Source organism: Pleurodeles waltl, chromosome 8, assembly GCF_031143425.1.
Source record: "Pleurodeles waltl isolate 20211129_DDA chromosome 8, aPleWal1.hap1.20221129, whole genome shotgun sequence".
In the NCBI taxonomy this organism is placed as follows: Eukaryota; Metazoa; Chordata; class Amphibia; order Caudata; family Salamandridae; genus Pleurodeles; species Pleurodeles waltl.
Window position 1 is genome coordinate 968,727,330 of NC_090447.1, and position 25,364 is coordinate 968,752,693.

Consider the following 25,364-nt stretch of genomic DNA (forward strand, 5'->3'; position numbering starts at 1 on the left):
AGTATGTAGAGGGAAGAGCTGGAGTGTGTGTCTGGATGCATTATAGTTTTGTATAATGTGGTGTTTTTTTGTTGTGTTTGTAATGTGTGGATGTGTTAGTGGTATGGGACAGAGTTGTATTTTGTGTGATAATGAAGGTGCCATAGTGTTGTAGTTGGGGTAGAATGCAGTATAGGTGTAATTGCTGAGGTTTTCCAGTGGTTGTTGAAATATTGAGATCTGTATGACATTTGTTTGTGGTGTACGTGTAGAATGCATATTATGTTTGGATGTTGGAGGATGTGGAAGGATTAAGGTCTTTTTTTGAAAAATTAAAATTTGAGCAGCATCTCTGGCCCTAGACCCGATCTGGCTCAAACAGGCCTAACCAGACCCAAACAAGCAACTGCTGTTGTCATCTCCGCCCTTAGCCTCGACACCCGGGCTGAGATGCCCTGAGACCAAGCCCTAAATAGCCCTATTAGCCAATGGAACCCTAGCCCTCAAACTAACCAATCAAAATCCTAATTTTAAACAAAGGAGCCAATGGCAGGCCTGACCCTATTAATCAATCATAGCCTTAGCCCTAACAGCCAATAAGAACAGTAACCCTAAATCCTTAGTCCTAAGGGAACCCTGGCCCTAGTACCAATCAGAACCCTTGATCCTAACAGTCATTCAGAACAGTAACCCTAAAACCTTAGTCCAATATTAACCCTAGCCCTACTACCAACCAGAATGCAAACCAAAGACTCTTACCCCAGTAAGAAGCCCTAGAGCCAATCTAAACACAAACCCTAAGTCCTTAAGCCAATAGAAATACTAGCCCCAACAACCAATCACAACAACACATGCAATAACCAATAGAAATGTATAAAAGGGACAAGTTACCTTAAGCCCAGGCCCCAGTGGAAGAAAGAAGGGAGGTGCTCGTCTATTCAGAATCTTCTTGGATACAGACAGGTACAATCCACACTTCCAAGCCAGCAGATTCTGCTTTTCAGGTAAGGGATACATTTGAAACCACTGAAACCACTGAAATACTGCTTGTCGGGCACTCAAATACATGAGTAAGACAAAAACAAGTGGTGCATACAGTTTCCAAACACAGTTTAAACCACAGAGCAAATTAAGCAGTCTCCTAAACACACTGTGTTAGCAACTGAGCTGTATGTGTGTCTTTTGTAAAAATAAAAAAAAAGGGGGGGTTAGCTTAATGCAGTCGTGAAAAACTAGGAGGAAAAATTTAAAAAAACACTGGGAAAATACATCAGTTTAAAGGCACCAAGTTTGAAGCAAAATAGGGAGCCAAATATAAACAAAGGTAGGGGAAAACACTTTTTTTTACAAATAAGAATATACACAAAGTCTGCAGTCTTACCAGCCTTCTAGGACTCTTGCTCACTGGGCTGTATTAGGGTGCAGAGAAGATGGGCTCACAAAATGGAGGTGGCTGTCTTTGAGTTATTACGTCCAAAATGGATGAGGGAATGCATTTCTCATTAAAACATAGTGACAAATGCCAGTTTTTCATTTCACACAATTATGCTTAATTTTGTTTTATCTCCCTAAAATGTCACCTAATTACGCAAATTCAAATTCTGCTAATTTTGCACACCCCTATTTCAATTTTGCACACCCCTGGGTTCCTGGTGCTATGATACAATAATATTGTTGCCAGAACACCGCCTGGCATAGGTATTATGTCCTAAGTATCATTTACAAATATCATTGCCTAATTGGAGTTAGTAAAAGAAAATCTACATCAAGGGTACATATTTTTATAAACGATCTTTTGACATGGAACGATTTTGGTTTCTAAAATCTTGTCAGAGTTATCACATTTTTATAAGCACAATGAAACGTCCACGGTACTTGAGCGTGGTGGGTTGGAGAACCTTTGTAATACTTTTGCAGATATAAAAATATAATCGTAGAAACTTCAAGAGTTTATTTCGAAAAAATATATTATTTTGTTAATGTATATAGACACACAATTTACTCCTGCCCTCACTTTGCGCATTGGCTAAGGCATAATTTGTTGTTTTTAAGAGCTTCTAAAAATGCCTCGGAAAGGTACTGCTTTTAAAATAATCATGTTGGCACTTTTCGAGCTCATACCGAAGGACATTTTCAAGGACTCGATTCTCCAGAACATAAACCATCAGCCAAAGATGGAACAGCCTGGACTTTGTAACCTTTTGAAACAAGCTGTCTTGGATTTATTTTCCAAATAGTGACAAGTCTTCCTTGATATATATTGCTCCGACCGCTGGCTGTATTCCAACCAAAAAGAAACTGAAATATCTACAGCCTCGAGTACTTCAGTGGTTTCCTCTGCAGGCTTAAAGTAAAGCCTTTACAACTTGATAGAGAGCAGAAGGCATACATGGAGCCTGCGCCCAGGGGTTAGCGACCTGTGAGCTGTCCGCGCTGGCACCAGCTCTTCCTGTCTCTGGAGATAGCCGGGACAATAAATAGTTCCGCATGTAAGTGTTTGGGGACAAATGCTCGTAAATTCTTAGGCTTTTACAGCTGATGTAAAACAATGTAGATAAGATCGCAGCAACAGGAAGACGCTGCACTGGATGTGCCACTCCCATTATTTTTGTTTATGTTATTACAGGAGTTTTTTTTCCCTAACCACAGAGCAAGAGGCAGAGATAACAATCTCCTGTGACCTGCAGAGCAAGGGCCGTGGAATGCTGTGACCAATTAAAAGAGAACTGCCTCCTTCACGCAATTTGTCACTCAAATACGTCTTCGAACTGCGGGCTTTTGTCTCGTGCGCAAGGGAGCAGGGAGGGTGGCTATTACCTTAGCGCCCTCGGACAGCAGACAGGTCTCTGTGGATGCACACGAACAATCACCTACGGTTGTCTGGCGAAGCGTGCTGCTGGTAGCTTCACCCACCCAAAACCTATGCAGAAAGTGCTATTGGCACGACACAGGCTTTTTTTTATATATATAACACGAACTTGGCCCAAAGGTATGAATACGCTTTACATCAACACCAGATTACATTAAACAAGATCATTTTTTTCAGGCACTGGAAGGTTAAGTTATTTGCCTGAATCACAGAATGGTCAGTCGTTGTCAAGACTCGAACCTGGTTTCCCAGCTCCTAAGTCAACAGTTCAGTCCTTATGACTTGCCATCTACTGCAACATTATTGTATCCTGGAGCCAGTGAGGTGTTACGAAGTCTAATGCAAGCGAGGAACATGGGTTCCAAACCCTCTGAGTTGTAAAAGACAGCCCTTAGATAGAGTGCAAGGAGTCCCTTATAATTCTGGCACCTGGTGCCACTGCACCTTCTGCACTATTGATAGTAACGCCGTTGCAAGTGGGACCCAGCATGCCGGTCATAGAATAAAGAGAACGTGGAAGTAGGCGGTTCAAAAAGCCACAAATCGATTTTAGCATTAATGGGAAAAGATCTCTTATAAACACATATGCCCATAGGTTTAAGATTAAAGCACACATTGGTTGTTTACGAGGTACCGCGTGGCAACAGATGAATTTGGATACACAACAGGGCCTGCAGTGCCAGAAAAACGCAAGGGTTTGTAAAACTGCAACTTCGCCAGTGAGGTTGGTCAAAGTGCATTACTTTTCACAGATGCAAAGTTTGTGTAATATAACACGAACTTGGCCCAAAGGTATGAATACGCTTTACATCAACACCAGATTACATTAAACAAGATCATTTTTTTCAGGCACTGGAAGGTTAAGTTATTTGCCTGAATCACAGAATGGTCAGTCGTTGTCAAGACTCGAACCTGGTTTCCCAGCTCCTAAGTCAACAGTTCAGTCCTTATGACTTGCCATCTACTGCAACATTATTGTATCCTGGAGCCAGTGAGGTGTTACGAAGTCTAATGCAAGCGAGGAACATGGGTTCCAAACCCTCTGAGTTGTAAAAGACAGCCCTTAGATAGAGTGCAAGGAGTCCCTTATAATTCTGGCACCTGGTGCCACTGCACCTTCTGCACTATTGATAGTAACGCCGTTGCAAGTGGGACCCAGCATGCCGGTCATAGAATAAAGAGAACGTGGAAGTAGGCGGTTCAAAAAGCCACAAATCGATTTTAGCATTAATGGGAAAAGATCTCTTATAAACACATATGCCCATAGGTTTAAGATTAAAGCACACATTGGTTGTTTACGAGGTACCGCGTGGCAACAGATGAATTTGGATACACAACAGGGCCTGCAGTGCCAGAAAAACGCAAGGGTTTGTAAAACTGCAACTTCGCCAGTGAGGTTGGTCAAAGTGCATTACTTTTCACAGATGCAAAGTTTGTGTACTTAGCTCAGTTTTCCTAGGGGCGATACTTTCCTGTGAACAGACATTTTTGCAGGTGAATTTTTACAGAAGTTACTGGTTAAATACCTTACTTAAAAGAAAGAACGTTTTCTTGCAACCTTTTGTAATTGCAATTGTATTTATATAGTGCCTACTACCCCTGATGAAGCATCAAAGTGCTTTTCAGCCAGTAGCACGCTACTCCAGATCCCAAAAAGGATTAGTGGTGGATTAGTATAGGGAAATATGAGTACAGTATTAGTAATAGTATGAGTTGACTTGTGCAGGAGGATATGTGAGTTTGTTAATAGGTTTGAATAGAATAATTAGAATAATGGAGGGGAGGAGTAGGGAAGAAACCAGAAGTGTTTATTGTGAGTTTATAGTATTAGGATGAGGCTTGGGAGGAGTAAAGGAGAGATGGAGAAGGAAAGAGTCTATAGAAAGGGGTTAGGGAGATCATAGTAGTAGAAGAGGTTTTGGATGAGTCAAAGGTGAGATAAGTGAGGGAGAATTTAGCAGGATTGTTTGGGAGATCATAGTAGCAAGCTGAGGTTCAGGGTGAGCCATGAAGGGTTGATGACGGAAAAGTCTAGGAAGGGTTATTTTGGAGATCATAGTAGTAGAATGGGTTTGGGATCAGTCAGAGAGTGGGGATGGAGGATATATTGAGAGAGGTTTAGGGTAAGACATTGATCCTAATCAGGGAGAATAGAAAACATTAAAAATGTCTATTGAGGATCAGAGACAATTGATTCAAATTAGTCTTATATGTGGATGGTTGTGTACACTAAATACCTGTAAAGCACTGCACAAACACAAGTCCTATCCTCACCGCTGATCACCAATGTTAGAAACTAGGTCTCTAGTTGGTAGAGGTATGTACCCTGTCCAAGAAGGGACCACAATCCTGGTCAGGGTAAGTCAGATACACACCCTAAATTAACCTGTGCTCATCCTCTGGTAGCTTGCCACAGAGCAGTCAGTTAGACTTAACTTAAGCGGCAATGTGTAAAGTATTTGTGCAACTCTCAAAACAAAACAAAAAGTGAAAACATCACACAAGGATAATCCACTCCAATTCAGTAAAATAGCTCTTAATTTAATGAACAAAACAAGTCCAAAATGACAAAAATCTCCAATAACTAGAAATCAAGATATTAATTAAAAAAATATATCTGTAATTGAAGTGCTTAAAAGCTTAAAGCACCAACCAGAGCTATCTGGTCGCGCTAGAACGAGGTAAATCCAAAGTTCAGGCTGACGGCGATGGAGGGTGGGCCAGCTACAAGGGCCAAACTTGTCCTGCAGAAACAGTACCTTGCATGGAGGGTTGCGTTGATGTTGAGGATCAGATGCAAGGAGCAGGGGAGACGATGCAATGGCAATGAATGAGTTCCGATGCACACAGTTCGGGGATGCTTCATCGTCAAGCCACACAGTTGATGATCTATGAGCAGGGATGCAGCATTGAACCCCTTGTGATGAGGGCATTGCGTCATTATTGAGCCCCGCAGCCAGTGATGCGAAGGTGATGCGTCGGGGCTGATGGTGATGTGTCAATACTGAGCCACTCAAGCAGCAATATAAATTCCTCATCTTCAGCAGCAACTGGCACAACTTGGAAGGGTAGGACTCACAGCTGACAGAGTCCAGAAGCTGTAACAGAGGTGAGTGAAGTCTTTGAAGCCTCTGAGGCTTCAGAACATGAATCAGGCCAGCAAGCCCCAGGAATTACTTTAGTTATCTGGATTTAGAGATGCAGGTACAGACCTTCTCAACCCCAGCCATTTTCCAACTTTGTGTGACATTCATGAAGCTGAGAAAGCTTTCAACAAAACTGCTGGAAGTTTTGGTTTGTAACCTGCCTTTTAAAAGGTCACGGGTCCATACTCTAAATGGTGGAACTAAGGCCCAAAAAAGACCAGGATGGTCTACTGCACAATTGTAATATATGTACCCAATTCCTTCTAGAAGATGAGGAAGGTGTGGGGAACTGATGTGTCAGGAGTTGTCAAGGAATAGGGAGGAAGGCAATGAACCAGCGAGAAGTAACAATCTCAGCATGATATAGATGAATGTAGGATAATGCTTGCATAGAGTATATCATGAAAGAGACTGCTTTTGTGTATGGAATATGAGTCTTTTGTTACACACCTAAAAGCTTCATGGCAAAAGGCGGCTTCTTCCACATTACCTGGAGATGAGTGCTAATGTTGGGGTGGCATCTCAGAGGGTCTGTCAATTGTCCTTGGGTGGCAGTTTCATCTAATTCCAAGTGCAGCACTTCTGAGTATGATAACAGGTATGGATGGCTCCTGATACATCAAGGTGTTTGACACACTCAAAGATATGTGTTTAAGTAATCAGGAATATCAACTATCCACATGCCACACCATCACTACCACCGCCTCTACAAAGAGTGATGCAATCTAAATGTGGTAGCAGACCCTTCAAGCCTCCAGCTGCTAGATTTTCAAAATGTCTCCCTCTAATACTGAAGGAGGAACCGGACTTTCTCCATTTTAAGAACAATTTAAAGGCCTGGTCCTTTTTCTCACCTTCAGATCACCCTTTTTGGTCCAACAGGTTCTTGAGATCTTCTACTCAGGATGCATGATTGCCTCAAACAAATATCTAGTTATGTTGATAATAGTTATCACTTTTCTCTGAGGGGAGAGTAGTGGAGAATATAGTGAGGGTGCTAAGCGTAGGTGAGAGATCATCTATGAGTAATCAACAATATTAAAGAGACCTAACGGAGAGACAAGGTACTGTGGTGGTGTTAAAAGGGTCAATATATTGACTTCAGTGAGAGTCCAGAGCACTCTCTCCTCTAACTTTCCACACACGTCTGCTCGAAATATGGTGGTTTTGACACAGTTGTTAACACTGTGTCAAAAGATCCCAAACCTCCTAAGAGTGTTCCTCAAATGAGGTGAGTTATTCTGCAACAAAAGCCTTGATAAAGCAATATAGGACAACAAAGAGGGGAAATTCCTTCAGCCATTGATTAACCTGAAATGTAATTCTTCTGTCCCCTGTTGATAAAGTGAATACAAGCATCTGATTCAAACTGTGTTTCCACCACACTAAATGTGCACAAACTTTTATTTCTTTTTTTGTTAGACCTGGAATCCTTGGCATGGTTTCTCCCAACTTTTTTTGCCTTCTGACCTCCTGTTTTGCTGACTTTGTTTTTGCTGCCTTTAGGATTCTGGGCACTATACCACTGCTAACCAGTACCAACCCTCTATTTAAAACATGGTAACAATGGTTTATCGACAATTGGCATATTTAATTTAGTTGTACATCCTTAGTAAAGTACACAACCTGCGCCCAGGGTCTGTAAATTAAAGGCTGCTAGTGGGCCTACAGCACTGATTCAGTGGCCCTTTAAACATGACTCAGGCCTGCCATTGCAGAACATGTGTGTGCAGTTTTAAACTGTCATGGCAACATGGCAAGTTAACTCTCTTGCCAGGCACAAACCTTCTTTTTCAAGGCATATATGGCACCCCTAATGTAGGTCTTGGACGTTCCCAAGGGCAGGGTGCAGTGTATTTAAAAAATTGGATGTGTACGTTTAAGTTTTACATGTGCAGGTAGTGAGAAACTCTTAAATTCATTTTTCACTACTGCAAGGCCTATCTCTCCCATAGGTTAACATTGGGATTGCCTTATTACATTTTATAAGTGTATTTTCCACTGGGAATAGATGGGACCCCATATTTGGTGTCTCTGGAATCACAATTTAAAATCACAATTTATGGTGAAGTAATTGTGAAAATGCCATGTTTAGCATTTTCTTACTTTAAATCATCTGGTGTCTCCTGCCTGTCTCTGAATACACAACTGGGTGGGTGACAACTGGGCTCCTGTGTGTTCCCTACAGACAGCCACACACAAAGGAAACGTAGGTGTGACTGATGGACCATCAACATCCCAAATAGTCCATACTAGGCAGGATGGGAGGGAGGAGCTGACACACCTGAATGGGCTGTGCCCTGAACACACATAAAGGACTGTATAACCCCCTGGAGTGAGTCTGGAGCCAGAGAAAAAATGGTAGGAACTCTGTGCACTTCAAAGGCCTCTCTTTGAAGTCTCTCTGACTTCAAAGGTACCACTGGGTATAAGAACTGGGCTTCTGACCCCACCAAAATCAGTACTCTTCTGGACCTGAGGACATTCTGCCAGGAAGAAGGACTGCTCTGCTGCTGAACGAACTGTAACTCTACTGGACTCTGCTGGAGTCCGGTTCTGCTGTGCCTGCCCTGCTGCCCTCCTTGTCTGAATGAGAAGAACTGGACCTGTATCTCTACATCCTAATCACCAAAGTGACTCCAAGGGTCTGCTGAATTGCCTCCTATTCTGAAGTCTCAGGGACATCAAGGACTTCTCTTCCGCCTACAAACATGGACTGTGCTTGCTTCAAGCCTTGCCCTGCCAACTCGTGCCAACCCAGTCCAGGGACCTTGGAAGTGAGTATAAAATACTGCATCTGCCAGAATCTGTGCATTAACGCCATTGCACTGATCGAAACTGGCGCATCCTACTTAGAACTGATGCATCGCCACAGCTGCATGAAAAATTCCACCACAACACCCACCTCAACTGCATGGACATTACTGACACATCTCATGCTGCAACAAGGATTAAAGTACTGTTGTTCAGCAGACCCTGCATGGGTCATGTAGTCAGCATGAAATCCATTGGGGGTGTCCTGAACTCTGGACTTAGTCCCAGTGCAGTGCTACCAGATAACTCAATAGGCGCTTATTGCTTGTAAGTACTACTTTGACATTTATTCTTTAAAAAATCTGGAGGCAGAATTAAGAGCCACATCAGCGCTGCCTTAACGTCACATTTTTGACCGTGAGGTGGCGCTAAGGTGGCCTTTTCCCCGCACCATATTCACAAAGTGGCGCAATGCATGCGTGGGGCGACTTTATAACTCCTTGCGTCACATTATGCCAGTCCTGGGCTTTAAAAGGAGGAACAACCATTTTTTATAATGGGCTTCAATGTGCCTTGCGGGATTAGTGTCAACATTTTAAACGCCGCACACATGGTGACATTAGCGGGCCGCTAAGGGGCGCAGGTAAAGTAGCGCTGCATTGGATGCAGCACCACTTTTCTTAAGTCAGGCCCCATATCTCTACTTCTACTTATTGGATTCTGTTGTTTTGATTTTGTTTTATTCATAAAAATATAATCTATTTTCTAGCTTGGTGTGGAGTCTCTTGTGGTGTTTTCACTGTGTTACTGTTTAAAGTGTTGCACAAATACTTTACACATTGCCTCTTAAATTAAGCCTCACTGCTCTGTGCCAAGCTACCAGAGGGTGAACATAGGCTCATTTATGGTGTTTATCTGACTTACCCTGACTACGATTGTGGTTCCTGCTTGGACATGGTGCATCCCTCTGCCAACCAGAAACCCAATTTCTAACATTTACATATTATTTTTTTCTTGTAATTCATTTGAACTGGATGGTTGTTTCATAGAGCTGAAGGGTTTGAGAATAGGGGTGTGACCAGCGAAACAGATGGCCTAAGCAAAGCAAAGTCTGTATGTCTGGCGGAAGTGGTTGATATTTATGCATTTATAATATCATTCAAAGTCCATGTCTATGGGGAGGTGCAAAGGTAAGTTGTTCCCGACTATTGAGCTTTGAGAGTACAGGGACCCCTCCAAATTATTTTAGTCTTCACAGCATTAAAGAGAGATGGCTATCAGAAGCCTGTCTTAAATACACATGGTATCGTGTAGTGTTTGAGGAACAGTTTAGACATGTATTTAGGAGTGCCAAAGAGTAAGATTTTTCTGGAGCAGTTAAGTTTAAATTCGATCAACTGCCTGACTGGCAATGAGTGACGCAACATTATAGCACATGAAAGGTTATTTTTTAAATGAATGAGTTTGAAAGAAACATTTTGCATTCTCTACAGTTTTCTTGTGAACTTGCCAAGGCAATGCACATTCCTCTGCATTACAGCTGTAAAAATAAAAAGGAAACAATAAAGGGAAAAAAGAATCCTTCTACCAGAGTGAGCTGTATCCTCTGTCTTGAGGTTGAGCAGTAGAGATTTCTTCACATACCAGCTATCCCCCACCTCTCCCTGATCTATACCTGGCATATCTGTCAGCCTCCTATATATAATTCCCAAGCTTTCTGAGGACACACTGACATAGCTGCCAGTCCATTACTTCCTCTTCAAGCCACCCTAGTGCTTCTAAATATGGCACTAGCTCCCCTCCCCAAACCAGAGCAGAATGAGAGCTTCCCAGCATGGCAACTTGGCCCACCACCCTCTCTGTGAGCCCCCAGCCACTGCTTTATTTATCATCTAGCACCATCGCTCCTCCTTCAGCTGCTCTAGAACTCTCTTAACCTAATCACTAGTGCCACTGTGCTCTCTCTCATTCCTCAACCAATATATGGAGTAACTTGTTGGAGGAAAAGACAGCAGTTTATTCACAATCAATCAGTCAATGGACTAGAACACTGACCCATAGATAGCACATTCATTGATTTGACACTTTTACAGCATCAGTCCATTGAATTCCTAAGGGTACACTTCTGGCAGTTCAAAGCTTAATCTTGCTATCAATGATCCCTTAATGACCAGTTCTGCCCTAGGCCATGACACAAGTGTGTCTTGCCCTTCTCCATTTACCCTCCAAGGACATTGCCATTTTGCATCCCAATTTTCACTGAATCAGAGAGCACTCCCTTGCTTAATCTTGTGCTGCGTCATCCTTACAAAAGGACCATCTACCCTCTTCCACACTGCCCAGGGGTGGACACCCACCATTAGCTTGTAACCTAGAAACTACCTGCTAGCACTAATGCCCCTGTGATGTTGAGAAGGAGCATGTCTGCACCCAATAGGCGGACCACATCTTCGAAGTAGTAGCCTGGGACATATGAATTCCAACACATAAACTTGCAATACTTGTTCACTATAAACCTGAGCTTCCTCTTGGACACATCAATTGCCCCATGCTTCTTGGCACGCCTCTATTTGTGAGGTGACGTATTCATTTCTTGTGGGTGACTGAGGCTTATGCATTGAATATTATCAAATACTCACACCTCCTCAGAAAAACCTTAGCATCTTTTGTGTTACACGTTTATTTTGTAGAGGAATTGCTAAGGTAGCCACCTCTACCTCTCCAATGGTGTTTACACACATGAAGACCTACTTATTATATAAGCAAAGCACAGGTTGGGTATTTCTCCACCAAAACGTGGATACTACACCAAACAAAAAAAATCAGTTGCTCGGTCAGTAGCTACAAATTATTAAGAATGCCCTGCTTGCAATATAAAGCAGAATCCAAGAAGTGTTTGCCTTGACTGTAAGCAGTACCCACACCATTTTGACTCAGTCCAGTTTGGTGCCAAAAAGCATGATGGCGGTAAGTTATGACAATTTCTCCCTTGCTGTAGGACTCCAATATACTCTTGCCCTTCAAGTAACCAGCAATCAGTTTGTAACATAGGAAAGAAGCAGCTGGACCACTAAATACTAAATTGTCAAAATGTTTGCGTGCCTCTTAAAGGTATCCTCCCTTCCTATTTTATATACAAACTGAACATCTCAGATTACTCACAGATTTGCACACAAACATTAGAGGCTGTCCAATCTATGGACCCAGAAAGTAACATCTTCATGGAAAAATTCCAGTGATGGAAGTGTAAAAGGAAGTGCTGAAAGCAATCACACATGAAAAAAAGGATTTCTGAGCTGTCCATCATTGCAGTCCTGCAACGTGTATCCTTCAGAGACAAAGGAAAGCAATACAAATGCAGAAGCATTTGAGGAACATTTGTAGAACTGTCTGTTTGAATGCAAATGAGCAAGAATCCAAAAGGCAGCAGCCAGACTCATCCTGGTCATCCCCCGACAAAGCCACATCTCCTCCCACCTCAGAGTCCTACACTGGCTCCCAGTCAACAAGTTGCTCACATACAAATTCCTGATCCACACCTACAAGGAACTACACAACATAAGACTGGCATACCTCAACCACCTCCTCGCCTTCTACGTACCCAACAGACAACTCCGTTCATCCGAGCTCGCCCTCGCAACCATTCCTAAGATCCAGAGAAGCACAGTAGGAGGAAGATCCTTCTCCTACCTCGCAGCCCCGACATGGAACACGCTACCTCTCAAACTCAGGCAGAGAGCATCACTCTAGCAGTTCAGGAAGGACCTCAAGACCTGGCTATTCAATTGAGAAGCACACCCACAAACAGCACCTTGAGACCCTACTGGTGATTAGCCACACTCTTGAAAATGATTGACTGATTGATTGATCTGTATGAGTATGTACGTATTATTTTTACTCTCTTTTTAAATTTTCTTGATGATAATTTTCCTTTATATGTACGGTAGCTATTGATTTCCTGGATTCCTATGAAGGTGTTTACCTTACCACAATATAATGGACATCTTACTCCCTCCAAACTACTCCATCACTAAATGCACCCTTCTGGGGGGCATTGCAGTTATTCAGAGGTACTCCAAAAAGTGCAAAAAGCTACAAAATAGCTTCTTCTCTTCTTTTTAGTACCTGATTCTTGAACTACACCCACATCATAATTACTCATTGAGATTAATTGCTAATCATCACCTCCCTGGCAATAGTGTAGCTTATATAGAAAAATGCATGGTGCTCATGATAAACCAATCAATTCAGTAAGATGGTGTTATTTTTCTTGGAGACTTTAATCTTTGCTAGAGCAACAGAGATGATGCCACAGTCAATATCATCATTGTTTTTCCAGTAATGAGATATTCCAACACACCCTCAAACTTACCTACACCAAAGGCTCCATGTAAGACATAATCACATCTAAGAGAAACCCGCTTTAAGTAGATGACTTCATACCTATGAATTGGTCAAATTATCATCTTTTCCATTTCTCCCTGTTACTCTCCCATTACATAACCATGAGCCAACCCAAAAAATATATATCTTGGTTTTGTGATGCTAAACACATATACATCAAGACATTTGGCACCAGTGGAGAGAAAGCACCACTCCCAATAGTAGCGTATCCAGTGCCTCATGGGACCTAATGCAAGGAAGGAAATGTGCCCCCTGGCTGCTGTTTGAATTATAAAATGCAGCATTAATCAGGGTTTAGGTACCACTGCACCTGCTGCAATAAGTTTGCTACACCTCTGCCCACAATCACCCACACCAAGACATCAACCTTTCGTCAATCCACATAAAACATCAACCTTTCAACCTTCATCTATTTTGTCTGTCTCTCAAGGCTGTTGGTTGATCTAGGTCCCTTCAAGAGTAAAAGGAAACAACCAGAACGGTTTACTCCTGGGTTTGAATGAAAAATGTTATGAGGAAAGGAAACCCTGAGACTACTATAGAAGAACTGGAAGCAATAACCAACCACCAACAACCTCGCCTGCCACAGAATTGTAAAAGCTCTATACAAGAAGAACACCTTCAATGAGAAAGCATTACATTTTAGATCTTATACAAATGTAGCCAAAAACTGTCCCAAACAAGTATTAAAACTGGCCAACTCGGTTAAAACACCCCACTACTTCTGTTAAATTTGGTGAGCCAGTTGTGAAAACAGAAGAATTTGCACAGTTCTTTGAGACCAAAGTGAAATCTATTGCACAGTCACTGATAATCCATTTGGGTTATTATAATTGCCATGTCCACTCTCTTCCCTCATATGCTTCTGTGTATGGTATGCTACTTATTAGTGCCCCCTTTAAAGCCTTTAGGGTCTATTCACAAACTGCATTTTGTAGTAAGCTTAGTAGTACTACAATAGTTCTACTTAAGTACTACAAAATGCTATTCACAAACATATGAGTGTAAATCTCCATCTCTCCTATCATTTCTATGGGCAAATTTTCACACATGTAAGTTAACTACTTAGTGGTAAATATATAAGGGACTAGGGGAGTGGATGGAACAAGAGGCATACATACTACTAAATGGGAAAGGTTTAGGGAGGAGTAAGGAGAGGTTTAGGGAGGGTTAAGAAGGGGTTTGGGGCAGGTCATGCACCAACCCACACGAGTAAGCCCATTGCTGTTTACAAAACTCACTTCTAAAGTTATTACAGCCAAAATGGACCTAACACAGTAGTAATTTACTTCAGATCTAAGCTTTAGTGCATTCAGAACCACACTTGGCCAAGCGCTGGTACTGCAACAACCTCCCATATAAAATTATACAGGCAGGGACCTAAATTAAAATCCCATAATAAATAACGCTAAATGAAATTAAAAAAAAAAGTTACAAATATAAATTCATAGATCTACATTTAAAGATTATCTAAAATAAAACATTTTTACTTCATTATAAAATATTTTAACAACCATTTTCGAATGTATAAAGTATTATAACATTCATTTGTATTAAAATATAATTAAAATACTTTTAATTCATAACATATACTACCTTTAATATTTAATAAAGCATATTAAAACATATTTTTCTAAATTAGTGGGTATTTCGTTTTTAAATCAAACTTCAGAAAAATATATTTTTTCTGAAATTTAAATTAAAAAATAACGTCCCACGTCCCACCTAAAGCAAAATAAATGCACGTTTTATAATAAGAAATATTTGGAACAACAAACTCTTCCTCGTCTTGATTTCCACCTGTGAGTTTTTAAAGATTTGATATACCTGCTTGTACAACCAAGAACTTTCCTTTTCTGCACTTCTCTGGTGGAAATTCCAGTTAACTATTTTTAAATGGTTTCTTATCAAATCGGATGTGGCATTCAGCTTTGGAGGCAATGAACTACCTGTTTCAATAGAAACAGCAAGGAAATATCTAACAGTCCAATAAAACGAAAACATGTAACATTCCCCAAATCAGCTTGGTTATATCTAATGAAAATCCCAACCTGTTGAAATCAGGCACACAAAACCAATTCTGGTGTAAAATCATTCTTGAATAGCCATCTGCTGAGAAAGCAAAAAATGCAACAAGACTGCATAGTGGGTCAATTAAAAAACTGAGTTAAATCAATTCCTACAATAATGGGAAAAACATGTTTGTTTAAGAAAAGGAAATCAAAATAGAGAAAACTGATCTTTTTGAAAAAATAATCACAGTAATATTTTTTCTATTTCTACAACAAATGGAGCTGCATGAAAGAAGAGCAACTGATGTTAAAAGCGCCGAACAAGATAAGTAATTGGAATGGATGTTTAGGTGTTGATGGCGAGGTGGTATTCTGTTAAAAGGGATTCATAAACAGCAACACTAAATGCAAAGCAAAGTGAGGCAGTTGCAAATTGAGACACATTTGGGTTTCAACAGAGGCATGGTTCAGAAAAGGAAGAGGCTAAGACAGCAATTCCAACATAAAGACAGTAACATTGAAAAAAGTAAAGGTGCTAAAGACTTTGCGTCCTTCTGATGTGTTGAAGATGATCCTAAACCGGGAGGGCTGCTGATAAAACCTATGTTACTGCAGGATCGTAGATAGGGAGTTCTTTGGGTCTGAGATAACAGTATATCATTTGCTTACATGGTTAGCTTAACATAGGCATCCCTAACTTGACTCCTTTTGTGTGGCTATTTGCTTGAATACATGGTCTTAACAGTTCTAGAATCATTACAAAAGAAGGGTGACAGTGGACATCTTAACCTCTTCCCCCTCTCCAGACATACCCACTGCAACAGGGTGTTGTTGAGCCATATTTGCACTCTTGGAGTTTTATATTCCACTAATGTGCAGTTCAGAAAGAACTGTCCAAATGCAACTGTCAAGAACATCTTTGATTTTATCCCAGTCTACTCCGTTGAACATCTTTTAGGCATCTAAGTACCATTGCAGTGACATCCGGTTCTCCTTGTGTCCTATGTCTATTGAGTGCAGTACTTTCTTAATATAGTTGCTTAGGTGCCTGATTTAAATAACAAAAAACAGTTGATATGGGTTAATTAGTTTTGTCATGATTCCTTGAAATTAGGAGGCTACTATTTTTGTCATGATTTTGGTGTCTGTGTCAAGCACCGATATTGTTCTATATGAGACACAACCTGTGCATCGTTTGTTGGGTTTGAGGATGAAGGAGATTGTGGCTTCCAGCATCACAGGCCTGGCCTACCCCTTTCAGACTATTGTTTGGAATATACGCAACAGCAAAGGTAACAGCTACCTTATAGAAAGCAGCTGTAAAGATGCCCAGGCCAGGAATACCTTGAGGATTTTGACAGCCCCTTCTAGCTACTCTTTTGTGATTGGTTCCTCTAGCCTTGTCTTATTCATCTGTGACAGCTCAGGCAAATTTGGCCCAGTCCTGCCCAACTCCAGCCTTTGTGGTCTCTTGCTAATATAGGATTATATAGAGATTTTTTAAACAATCAGCCTTTTTCTCTCCAGTGGGTGGTATCATTTTAAAGTTTTACTTTTTTTAAAATGATTGTAGGTCTCTTTGGCACATAAGAGTCACACTAAAAACCTATCTGGCTTATGCCTCCTTCAGAAAAATTGCTGGTCTAATTTGGTAAGAATGTAGGATTCCCTATCCAGCCCTAGTGTCTCTATTTTTCCCATTAGCACAGTCAATCAGCTCAACACTGTGGTTGTGTGTTTGTTTTCTACTGAGTTTTCTTGAGGTCTTGCCAATAGAGCCTCTTTACGCATTTTTGAGTAAGCAGCCTCAGCAATGAAACACATCCTGAAGGCAGTTGTAAGGCTTCTCACAGTACTGTGATGTCTACACTATCATTATTGTTCATACTGATGTAATCAATGATACTTTTTTCAATGTTCTCAATGATGTCCAGATCCTGAAGTAAAGTGTCATTAGGTGACAAGTGTTGTGCATGTGGCCCAAAGCCAATCTATTTCCTGTACTCTGCAATAGACCAAGCTATGATTTGACAGCCATAAGTCCTTGGTCCACCACCTTATCTTCCAGAAGTATTCCTTTTGTCTTCCAAGATATGATCCAGACTTTTATGTCAGCCAAACAGTGCAAGAAAATGTGCCTGTGTCTCCAGCTGTCAAACAAATCCAGGTTTTTCAGCCATGCTTCACCTAATCATTAGAGCTCTATCTTGCCCCTATGTGGTATTGTTTTCAATCTCTCCTTTCATTCAGTTTGCCTCCTATTATAAAGGGTCCCATTGTCCACTCCACAGTGGCCTGCACTACTTGTAAAAGGGATATGTCTTGCTCCTGCTTTGTGGCACAGCTTGATGCTAACATTAGTGGGTTTCCCATATTGTTCTCCTTATTGTCAATGGGGGAGGTTTTATTCCACAGGTAGAATTGGCAGAATTTTGGTCACTCTGCGTTACTCTTTAATGCAGAGTTCTGGGCAAATTCCACCAATCGCCAGGTGAGGGAATTCTTCTCCTGTGAGGCTCCAGAAAATCCAAGCTGGTGAGCCCAGGTGAGATTTGGCATCCCCTAGCACGATTTTCTAATGCAACCAGTCATGAATGGTCACTGTCAAAGAGCTGCCTCTTGAGTTGATTTGCTGCTGCTCAAGTAGATTTTCTACTTGAGTGGCAGCAAAATCATCTCAAATGGCCGCACGCTCTCACACAATTCATGGTGCCTTCACACTGATTTTTACATGCTGCTCGCGCTACCAGCACTAAATTGCAGCACAAACAGTGTGAGCAGCAGATTTTCCACCTGTTAGCAGAGCTCCACAGATTCCTGCAGAGTTTTCAGGTAGCTCCACAGAATTTTGTGAAGTGAAACTCTGGATGTTCCGCCCACTCTCTATTGTCACCAATAAACCTCCTTTGTCTTTTGTCTGGTCCTCTACTCTAAACCCACACTTCCCTCGTAATACTATTCTACACCTCTTGTCTTTGTGTTTGCTGATGAGATGTTCTAGTTGCCTCGCAACCAGAGGTGTAAAACGTCTTGTCTCAGCAGGTGGGTAAGCCCACATCTGCGAAAAGTTAGCTTAACTCGTTCATTATTCCCAATCATTCTCCTGGTTATTTATCCCTCTTACTTTAATGCGGTATATTCACAACTCCCTTTCTGCCAAGTATCTAGAATGAGTAGCTGCTGCATTTGGGATGTGAGCTTCATTGTAAACTTTAATTTGGGTCCTGTGCAAGAAGGTGGATCCCACCCTGTAGAGAATTTCCTTTCCCTCAAATTATTCCCCATTTACTCCCCGCTAATCCCTAAATTATTAGCCATTCCCAAACTGTTTCTCATTAATTGCAAACTTCTAAAGTACCCTTCAAGTAGAAGGGGCCTGGTTGGTGACATTATGATCCCAAAAGGAAAGGAGGAGGGAATCCTGTATTTGGACAGCCATCCTAGTCTCCCCCACAGCATGTGACATATCGAGGTCTAACTTCACATCCTTTATCACACATCATCTTTGTCCCCCTCTCTCCACATCCTCTCTCCATTGGAGCAGTGCGTTCATCTTTTCATCACCTCTGAAGTGGGCCATATTTCATTCTTTCTCTCAATCTGACCCTTCTTGGAGTTCCACCGAGCTAACATTCTGAAAATGATTAATGGATTCCCTCTGGCCTGCTAATATTTGTCAACTTTGTGTGTTGTTGCGCTACCGCCTCTGTACTTTGTGCCAAACTGGGCATATAGTGACTGGTAAATTTCTGCATTGATTGTGTCAAGGATTGGTTTCACCCTGGGTGATTCTTAGGATTTCACAAGCTTAGGTGAGAGCTTTTGTGTTCCAATGTAAGCCATTCAAAGTGAACAAAATGGTCCTGGAACAGTTGCAGCTTTGCAACAATTGAGGAGAAACTCCAATTTTTCCTCATGCTTTACATGATGAGTGCTAGAATGTCTGGAGGGGCTACTATCCCTGGCGCTCTAGACATTGCTCTCTGGACTCTGTCAATCCAAATTGGTGAGCCCTCTGATCCATTTAGGATGTCTTTGAACAGGTATTGCGCATATCTCTTTATGTCTCGCCCCTCTGCCACTACTGGTACTCCTCTAATGCACACATTGTTCCATTTACTGATTTTCTAAGTCCTCTTGTTTCTTTTGGAGGATTATAAATTGCTTGTTGAGTGTTAGAATTCTTGCTCAGTATTATTCCAGTTCCAGTGACCCCTCATCTGATATGTCAATGACTGCATGTACCCAACCAACCCGTTCTGCCACTTCATTAATCATTTCTTTCAAGTTTGTTTCTTGTTTGTTTAGGCTTTTATTTCTAGAAAAAAATGCTTCATAAAGATCTTGGTCACAGTTCCATCTCCATTGCTTGGTGGGTCTTTGACATTAAACCTATCATTATTCATCTGTTTTTACTGATGAGAAGCCCCCTCCATTTGCTTGGATGCCCCTTGATGCATCATGTCTTCAATGTTTGCCTCTTGTCCACTTCTGTTGTATGCCATTCACCTATTTTAAGTGGGATATGCAAGGTCCCCTGGGTAGAGTTTAACTGCCTCCTCTTTTTTTCTTTCTCCTATCAATTTTACATCAAACTCTCGGCTGATAACATGTTCCCATCATTATAGTCTGCCCTCTGTCACCTGAGACTATACTTTGGGTTTCTTTATTTCAGAGGTCCATTGTGCAACCGAGCTTTGGTGGATACACTCCAGGGTGCTGCTTCCCACTGTCATGGGTCACCACTTGCAGGTTCACTCCTGATCACAGGGCATGCTTAATGAAGAGGTGTGTTGCAGAGAGTGCTCCAATTGCCAGTCTTCTTTGTGCTGTGTGGTGGGGGTGCTTCCCCCGTGAATGCCCAGCATGGGTTTCCACCAAATGAGACCTCTTTATAGATTGCAGCTGTTAAACTGCTACAGTACAGATTTTACTGTGTGTTCTTTCTCTATGTGGATTGGAGCTGGTGCTGATTGGAATTACCCCTCCACTTTCACTTTTGCTCATTGACCTCTCAATACTTCCACTCCTTTTATGGAAGCCTACCACCAGGCCATCCTGAGGCTCTACGGGATTATGTCTAGATACTGGTGCTGTGGTGTTGTGGAATCTGTTGTTCTGGGTCCCCCTTTCTGGTCTGTTCTTTCCTCCCAATTTGGCCTCTAGTATGGGCAGGCAGCTCTTCTTCTCCTGTCATCTTGGGACTGCCATAGCATCATTGCACTTCCCCCTGAGGGAACAGATTACTGTTCACATCTTTGGAGCACATTTCCCATCTCCTTGTAGTTTGGTGTTGCCATGGGCCCGCGCCGGCGAGACCCAGACGGTAAATGGCTGATTCTCACCAGCAGCCTGTCACACAGACATTCCTCACAGTTTTTGATCCGAGTCACCTTGGCATGCTGTGTGTTGCATGGCTCCAGGGTCTTTCCTTCTCCCGGCAACTGTAGAAATATTGTTGCGCCTTCAAGTGTACACTGACCAGGACTCTCTGGGTAGTAATTTCATTCTGGGCCATTACTGTGCCTCTCGTCACTCCACAGCCCACATTGCATCTCCAAAGATCTGTCCTTGACCTGGCACAATTTAGGATCTGTCATCACTTCTATGTCCTCGCTCTCAAGTCCTCAAGGTGGCCCCACTTGCCTATTGTAAAGTTGTGTGGTTCAGCTGTTCTTCATGGCAACACAGCTGACATACTGCATTTAGTACTGTTTTTTCCCTTGTGGGAGACAAGGAGAACCCTGGTTAAGTGTCTGCCCTCATCTTGCACCAGGCTATGCCATATCAGCAGTAGGTTTTGATACTATTCGGCCCCTCGGCTACATTTAACATCACTAACTATACAGTATTCAGTACTAATGAGAAGGCTCTATTACTTGGTGCAGATCAGTGGAAAAAACTAATCTTGGTCAGCTTCCTTCTAATTGACAGTAGCCAATAAGTATGAATTGGATTCACAGTAACTCCGGCTCAGAAAGTATCATATGGTGCAAACTAGCTATGTTTCCAAGTAATCTATATATGCACCGTTGAGCCAGTACCTGGCACATTTTCTAATGTATGCTGAAAACACCAAAATTCTATCTCTATTGGAGAAGCCCCAAAACACCAACATTTTATTTCTATTGAACAATTAACAGACTGCCTAAATCATGTATACCACTAGATGCAAGAACATATACTTTGCCTGAATAAAACAAATACTGAGATCCGTGTGCTTTGCATAGCAGGTCTGAAACCATCCCATTTGCATGGATATAGAATTATGGAACTTCATCTACTACTGTGAGGGATGGAAATGTGGCTGTGTTGTTCAATGTCAGCATGTCCTCACCACAAATCAATGCAGTGGTTAAGGTTATCACTCTACAATTACTCAAACTTCCAAAATTATTCTCCATAATCCACTCAAAACACCCTGTGAAACTGATGAGATCTTTGCTAAAGCATGCCTGAGCTACTGTAACATAGAATATGCCAGACTTCCAATACAATTGATTAAATTAATGCAATATCTGCACAATCAGGTGTGGAGTATCTCCAACAATGTAACCATGTAAAGCCAGTATTGAAATCACTATAGTGGCTGCCATTCTTAGAGACAATCAAATAGAACACTCTCTCTAATGTAAACGAAACATATTGAAGGAAAAGGCAGGAAATCAAGCAACTGCTAGCTCTCCACTACATCCCCACCAGAAACCTCAGGTTGGTGACATAGCAATGGATTACTCAATAAGTCTTCAAAAGACTAAAAAACAAAGGGGGTTGCTGGTAGTTACGGACCTTTAGTATGAAGTGAGCTGAATTTGCCATTGAGAGTAAAGCCCATGTACTTTCAGTTTGGAAAAATCCAAAAGACTGAGCAATGCAGAATGCGGGTACAGATTTGGTGGTAGTGAGTTAGAAAGACCAGATAGAGAAATTGTTTCAAACTTAGTTGGACTTCTACTACCTCATACACAGCATTGCATATTTAATGCATTCTGTAAGGTTTCATAAGTAACCACAAGGCAACAGTAGCATGATTTAAGACCTCCAAATAAATAATATACCATACAATTCTTGGGGAGAAATTCCAATATCTCTGTTTTAAAGTAATCTTTAGCTATCATGATTTGAGAAAATTAACTCGTCGGCCCCTCTGTATAGTCGTCCATAAATGGTATCAAGTTCTATTCAATGGTAAAGAGTTGGTGCTCCATCTGGCACAAAGGTTCCGAGGGAGAGCTCTGAAAATCCTCTTTCACCATGGCAGCAATGCTGCATGTACAGTGTATTTTCAGTACATTATTGTGTAAGTGTAAAAACATGTAAAAAGTCACCATAAGAAAAAGATGTCAGACTAAAATGTGCATCCTAAAATGGATAGTCAATGTGGGTCCTAATGTGCTTCACCACACCCTCCCCTGTGCCGTGGGAGGCTTAGCTCAAAATAATATCATAAAATCTAGCCTAAAATATTGAATAAAAGAAATAGCCAATATACTTTAATAATAAAAGCGGATGTAAGCCATTAAAAAAGTAAATGGGGTCTGAATGAAATATGTCGGAGGCTCCCAAAATATCACCTGTGTTCAGAGAGCCAGTGGGATCCAGGAAGGAACCTGCATCCACATACAACATATCCACAGTGGTCTGAAGAGAAAACCCCAGGTAACAAACATGGTCATATCCAACCCAATCATCAGATCTTGAAGATATGGGAGACGGTTTCTCAACCACAGTAGAAGAGTCAGATCCCAGGAATCCAGGGGCCAAAGCTTCCACATCGACCGGTAACAATGGCTCATGTAAGCACCCAGCAGCAATGGCAGCATCGTAGGGTAGCATTGAGGGTGGGCCCTCAGAGGACTTACTTACAGAGCCATATCCATACATTGAACCAACTGCATAGGCAGAAACAAGCCTAGAGCACACTCAAAAGGGCACAATAGACAGAGGAACACAGGCTGCACCACAAAGTCTCAAGGACAAGGACCAGCTCACGCTCAGTTCCTAAAGTAAAGACACTCCAAAGCACTGTATCATGCGTTCACAACACTGCAGAACATGTAGCAATTCCATCACCATTTGGATTCGAGGTGGAGCATTAATTGTGTAACTAAAATAGGACCAAAATACCAATGACCAGGAATAGCACAACCGAGATGCCTACAAATACACTGGAACCCAAAAAATGCAAAAAGGACAGAAAGGAGAGATAAATGTTCCTTAACTGAAGAAAATGTGCAACGCTGTAACCATCATTGGCATACCTTTCCTACGCTGTAGCTAGTAACTACATCTAAATGTTCTGACTATGTATACTGGGGGTCTGGTGTGATAGCTTTACAACCCTTTCAGAAGCTAAAAAAATGAACCTGACAACCATTAGTGATAACTGGCCACACTAACCCCCGTCTCGACCTGAAATGGAAAAGTTATATGTACCATACTACTGAGTTGTTCCTCCGTAAAATCTGCAAGGTGTTGCCAATTGACAAAACACGCAATAGAGGGAATGTTAGGTGTATTCATTTCTTTAATTTTAGCTAAACCCAAGCAAATAGTTTGATGTACTGTCTTGTTCAAAAAGATCATTTGACTAGGGATCAGACACGCTCTAAAATAAAACAGCAATGCCCTGTACTTACCAGTGTTATATTCCTCAAATCGATCTCAGATCAATGTTCTCTTTCCAGTAGTCACAGCCCTATAGGGTAAATTGGGAAATAACAAATCAGAATAAATACTTTTGGTTTGGGTCAGCATATTTTTCTTTGATGGGGAAGGGCTAAAATTATAATAAGAAGAAATTGGGTCCAAAGAGTTGTGACCGGAAAAATATGCAAACTTTCTCAAATGTATTTTTGAACTACCCACTGGTGGTGTTGGGCAATGTTCCGATTGTGTGTAACTGTAAACTACACATGAAGTACTAGCTCTGTGTAAATAGTGATGAGCATAGCGATTTTAACGAAACATTTCATCATAATTAACAGAATGTAAATACAAATCTTCTGATTTGAATACTGTATAAGATTCTAGCATCCTCTTCACAGTTTCTACATCCCATTCATCAGAAGTGGCACCCAGGGTAATTATATCTCCCATAAGGACCTTAAACACATAAGGAATCTGTAAAGTTTCTCTGGGACCTAAATATTAAATGGGACCTTATTCCAAACAATTCCATAACAGACCGAAAATGCAGAAATGTTCACAAGGGATGGTCTTTTTGTACTTTATGTGAAGAAGAATGAGGCTTCAGCACCTCAGCTACCAGTTCTAGTGCAGAAAGTCCTGGAAGGTAATGTCCCTTCAGAAGCAAAAAGAAAACTGTAACAAATCCAGTCCTTATGAATAGGAAAAGCAGTGAAATGCCAATCCAAATATAGGGCAATGGTTCTATCTGATAATTCTGTTTCAGCAGCAGAAAGAATTCACATACACCATGCAGTGAAGTATACAATGAATTTGAAGAAAAACCATCAATGTCGACAAAGTAGCCAGAGGCAGTCTATGCAAAAACAGGAACCTCATGTGACAAAGGAGAACTGGAAGATGCCTTCAAAGGTGGTTGGTAATAAACAATTTAATTGTTAGAAGCAGCAGTAGAAAACTGCAGACTCATGTCTGATGTGTGTCCCATTTTAGCTGTAGCAACAGGAATAAACGTTCAGCATCTGAGGTCCCCAGCCGGGGATAACCAACATTGGTATTACTTAATGCTTGTAGTGGAATCTCTTGCAGGGTAGTGAGAAGAGGCAGGGAACTACTCAGAAACCCTTGTGGCCTACTTTGTAGGACAGGCCCATGAGGTACCTTAATCAAATCAGTGGAAACAAATCTTTTTTTCTATAACCTGCAAGCAGTGGCAAAATCACAATTCTGGTATCTTGAATGCAAAGGACTGGCACTGGTGCTCGGTATGAAAGACCAGACTTCATCCTGTTCATAATCATATCTCGAACTAGAACCTCATCTTTAAGATTCCAGCAAGAAGTTGCTGGTTGCTCCTTCACTTCGTCAGCAACAGTACATTTGGAAATTTCTTTTGAGCGCTCATCCTAGAAGTCTTGGAGTTCCTGTCAGAAAGCAAAACATTCATTGATGTCAAAAGGCGCATCTGCCGCCACTCTACTAGGGTTCTCAAGATCTGGAGCAAACACCTGGATACCAAATAGGACCTCATAGGGGGTTTGGCCTCCCAAA